The sequence below is a fragment of the Mytilus galloprovincialis genome, chromosome 7 (genome assembly GCF_965363235.1).
Source record: "Mytilus galloprovincialis chromosome 7, xbMytGall1.hap1.1, whole genome shotgun sequence".
Classification (NCBI taxonomy): domain Eukaryota; kingdom Metazoa; phylum Mollusca; class Bivalvia; order Mytilida; family Mytilidae; genus Mytilus; species Mytilus galloprovincialis.
In genome coordinates, this window is record NC_134844.1 from 77,285,113 (window position 1) to 77,290,180 (window position 5,068).

The 5,068-nt window shown below is 33.0% G+C and overlaps 1 long non-coding RNA gene across 1 annotated transcript; it reads right to left on the minus strand.

Moving 5' to 3' along the window:
- Window positions 1-202: 202 nt before the first annotated feature.
- LOC143083709 (uncharacterized) lies at window positions 203-4,302 on the minus strand. The gene is made up of 2 exons (XR_012980847.1): window positions 4,209-4,302; window positions 203-1,919 (listed from the first exon to the last, which is right to left on the minus strand). It is a non-coding gene; the product is annotated as an uncharacterized LOC143083709 (long non-coding RNA).
- Between the last annotated feature and the right edge of the window lie 766 nt (window positions 4,303-5,068).

A 5,068-nucleotide genomic window follows, 5' to 3' on the forward strand; every position in this document is an offset into this window, starting at 1 on the left:
ATGCAAACGATAAAGAATCCAAAAACCTAAACCAAAACCATTTACTTGTAGTTGAATATATTTTGAACACATTTTTTCATGTATTTCATATACATTATGTACAAATTGCCTCCTAATACACAACCTTTCAATCCAAAAATGAAATCAAATGCAGTTGATTAATAAAATAAGTTGTCATTGTCCATAATTTAGTTAAAAACAATTCAACAGTAGCGTTTATTTTAAGCATAGTTAACATTGTATACAAGTACTTGACCATTTCGTTCGTTTGCCACAAGCAAAGATTTCAATTTGATGTTGTAGTCGATTGCCCATGGTTTTACAACCAGGTCTGTTTTTGACAGGAGTATTTTGTGTTTTTTGCCATCAGAAGATATTGCAACGACGCTATTTGATTTGTTCCCAGCGACGAACACATTTCCGAATTCATCTACTGCGATACACCTGTGTTTTCGTAAAGCCGTTTTGTTTGTAAATGTCCACAGCATCTCACCGTTCCTATTTTGACAGATGATGGTATCTGTTTCTTCGCTTTTTCCAAAGAACAGTTTATTTCCCAGAGAGGCGACATAATTTGAGGAAATAGAACTACAAATGGTATTTGTCTTGTTATCCCCTAAGCTGATTTCCTGCAACTGTCCATTATTTGGGGAAACTATTAAACTGCCATTCGTGTAAGTCAAGCCTAGACAGGGAAAGGTTGTTTGGATCCTTTTTATTGTTTTCCCTGATTCAAGACTAACTATTGAAATGTTTTTATCAGAAGCTGATGCTACTGCAATAGTTTCTTTATCGACACAAGAAACATCAAAAATTTTGGGCATTATATTAGTTATTTTTTTTTCAAGTGTGCCATCAGGTGTTAATAACAACAAAAACGAGGGGTCATAGTTTGAAATCACAAGTCTACCGCAAGGCAAAATACAGCAACCTGAGACATTTGACGCTGATATTTTTATTTTTGTTTTTAAGGTCAATGTGATATGATCAATTGTTTTAGGCTCCGTCTTTACTTTCATCAACTGAGCCTGGCTCTCTTTCCTCCTTCGTATTGGCAGTTTACATGATTGCACGTCTACAACAGGTTTTCCGAACTTTGTTATCTCGTCTTTGATGTAATTTAATTCAGAGTCTATCTTGTACGAAACTACGGTGTGAGCCAAACTACCACCATTTATCCAAGACTGCATGTCATTTTCTATTTGATTCAGTTTATTTTCTAAAAGCCTTGTTCCTATATATGTTTGCATATCGGTTGCATGATCTTTTATGCTTTCTACATCTTCTATACACTCGTCTGTTTCTCTTTGCTTATTCTTTAGAGATTCAATGAAGGTTTGTATTTGATGGGTCGATTTTTCCACAGCTTTGTTTAATTCAACAATGAAATGGTGTTGTATTTCATCAAGGTGTTGATTTATCTGGCGTCGAATCGCTGATATCTCGGACTCTATTTTCTGTTTCGACCCAAACAGCGAAGATATATTCTTTTGTCTGTCCTCAAGGATAAGTTTAAGATTTTCTTTCATTTTTTGGAATGATGACTCGATTTCGGTAAAGGTTACAGATGTTTTAGCATTTTTAATGACATCTTCAACGGGGAACATTTCTTTACATTCTACATGCTTCGCAGAAATAGCGCATTTTCTACATAAAACTTCATTATGCTCTTTGCAAAACAATTGGTACTTTTCGTTGTGTTCATCGCAGTGCAGATTGATGTTCGCGATAAATGATGGTAATTTATGGTATTCGTCAATGATAACAGTCTTGTGGTTTCTTGTTGCCTTTGACAAGCTATGGTGTTCTATACAGTCTTGGCATAATCCTTCATCACAGTGTGGGCACCAAACCACGGATGGCTTAGAAACGTGTCTTGAACTACAAATACCACAGTGATCAAAAGAGGAAGCCATCAGCTGTAAAACAATTTTTACATTATCATAATTAATCAGATATATTAAAATTAAGACTGAGGACAAAAAAAAAACCACTAAGATCTTTATAATGAATTATGATTATATGAAATATAAGTCCTGCCGCATTATATTTTCCCTTGGTATTTTTCCATTTTGCACTGTAATCTAATAAACCAGATCGCCGTGTGAATGTTGAATGTATTGTCGAAATGCGCATCTGGTGCAAGAAAATTGGTACCGTTAATTTTATTGTAATGTTGTTAGACCTAAGTGTTGTGAAATTGAACATGAAGTTTAAAAACGCGATATCATAAAATATTTGACACAGTTAAGAATTTTTGTAGGAATTGATTTTTTTCGGATGTGAAGAGTAACTATTTGCTCGATTGTCTTTTTAAAAGACACACACATAAAATGAATGAAGCACCTCCTTTTCTGGAGATTTTGCGACAAACAATGTTGACAAGAAATTGATCCCTATAAATCTATTGGAGATAAATCATGGATTTTTCAATTGTATAATATCCCCACTTCGGGAATGATTATTTTGCTAAGAATAATTCATAAATTGATTTAAAACCATGGAAACTATTTTCGCATAGTTCTACATTGCTAATTTTAGTAACAAATATTTTACAGCAACAAAACTAGAAAAATGAAGACACACCACTATGAATAGTTATCAAAGGTACCAGGATTATAATTTAGTACGCCAGACGCGCGTTTCGTCTACATAAGACTCATCAGTGACGCTCATATCAAGATATTTATAAAGCCAAACAATAACAAAGTTGAAGAGCATTGAGGATCCAAAACTTCAAAAAGTTGTGCCAAATACGGCTAAGGAAATCTATGTCTGGAATAAGAAAATCCTTAGTATTTCGAAAATTAAACTTTTGTTGACAGGAAATTATTCCTTAAAATGCCGTAGTCCAACTAGATGAATACTAGTAAGCTTTTATAATTGAATGGTAGAGTGAAAATAGAACATTGTAGTTCTGACAACAGTGTAAAAATCTCGTATCATAGATGTAAATTAAGGGAAATTGACCATTGCACTTAAATATCAAATGTCAAATATATAGCTATCTCAATTTTTATCAAAATGGACATCTAACACTCTAAGACTCACACGACGAAATATCATCTTGATAACAAAATACATACCATAAAAACGTATTGTAAGCTCTTTTACTTCGTTTTTTATTTATGTTCAGTTACGTTAAGGTTCATCCTAACCCTTTAGCAAATATGACCGTATTTGCACCGCAAATTTCACTCTGGGTACAGACAAACCTGTTCATCTTAAGAACTTTTAGAGTATGTACCTATATACACAAAATTTAAAAAATTCAGATTATGATTTTGCTTTTATTTTATTTTAATTCCTGCAGAAGGTGCAAAAATAAACTAATTTGGGAATGAGGTTCGAGAAGCTCCCCTCCTATAATCAATATTGTAAGTTATATTAATTGTATCGATTGACAATAGGTGGACAATAGATATCTGCAAATCGTGTGAGAGAATGAGCCCCATCAAATTTGTAATGATATCAATCATTTGTATTTACTTAACTTGATTAGCTTTACCTGTTTACATGTGCATCTAATCTTAGTACCGCCTACCAGATGGAGTGACATTTTAACTGATTAAATATATAATTGTATCTTGGGGATTCCAAGCAGTTGTTATAATCATGTCTTACTGTATTATTAAAGTATTAGAATTTACATGGATTTAGTTATCAGTCATTAAGCTACTGAATAATATAACAAAATTAAACTCAATTGTTTGTTTATTTTTTTTATCTTCTGCACACTGGAAAAAATGCACATCAAAATCCAGGTAAGGTTTTTTTTTGAAAAATAGACTGCATATATGTTTCCTATATCTAGGTCCAGCCATGCCTAATCATTTTTCTAGATGTTTTGGTTTGTCTATACTCAGAGCAGATTTGTAGTGTAAATACGGATATATATTTTAAATTCCTTTTGATGAACCTTAAAAATATTATGGATTGCAACTCAGTTTGATACAATTTTACAAGGAAAGCAATGCAAAAACCTTGGGTCTACTTCACAACATTTTGTCACATATTTCGATTGTTATTTTAGGAAGTGTTTCACCGTTTCATTTCCAGTTTCATGAATTTGTTCAGGCAACTTTATGGGTAGACGCCCCTCTGTGTCTGTAATGTGCTAAATCAACCAGCAAAATGAATAAGTTAGAATATTCTTTCGTTTAATGTATAAAACGATTAATTTTGATTGCAATAACTCTTGTACATACCTTAAATTTAATAAAACACAAGAACAGTAGCTCAGTTCATCAAATTTAACAAGCTCAATCCTGTGTTAAAGGAAGCAAATAACACGTCACTTTCCTCTAATCACGTGGTATATCAACAGGTAAGATAACTTAAGAATACAATCTTTATTTAGCTCACATTGTTTTAATTTTTCTATTTAATTGAAAAGGAACACTTAACAGGTAATTCTAAAGATACAATGGACAACACAAAGAGCACGGTCTGAAGCTCTAATTAGTCATGTTAGTTGAGGTGTAATACTTATTTGGCAAAGTTTGACATTGTATAAATTTTGACAGATGAGTGTACGTAAAAACTTTAAAAGGCAGTTCGAAAATGTTATATCCCTCATAATATTTGCTTCTGATTTTCTTAAGAATGAGAAAAATTATTTATAAGATAAGAAGCAATTGAGCTAGCTTAAAATAACTGTAAATACTCTTAAATATCATTTTTGTCTTTATGTTGTTTGCTTTCTGTTTATAGTGCCGATCTAATGAGCCAAGCCATTTCCAACTAAAGCTGATACTAATGTTGGGATGTCTCGCCACCGTCTCAGGCCTTATGGGGAGGATTCAGCAATCACAGATATAAATTACCCTGACTCATTCACTATGTACCTAAGTTAGTAAGAAGCATGCAGATGCTTGATTTCTTGATTGACAACATATTTGTTACGTTCGGAGGACGTGTTTTTCAACAGACTGTCGGCATTCCAATGGGAACAAACTGTGCCCCTCTACTTGCCGACTTGTTTCTTTATTATTATGAGGCTGACTTCATACAGGAACTTCTTAGGAAGAAATATAAGAAGTTAGCACTATCCTTTAACTCTACTTTT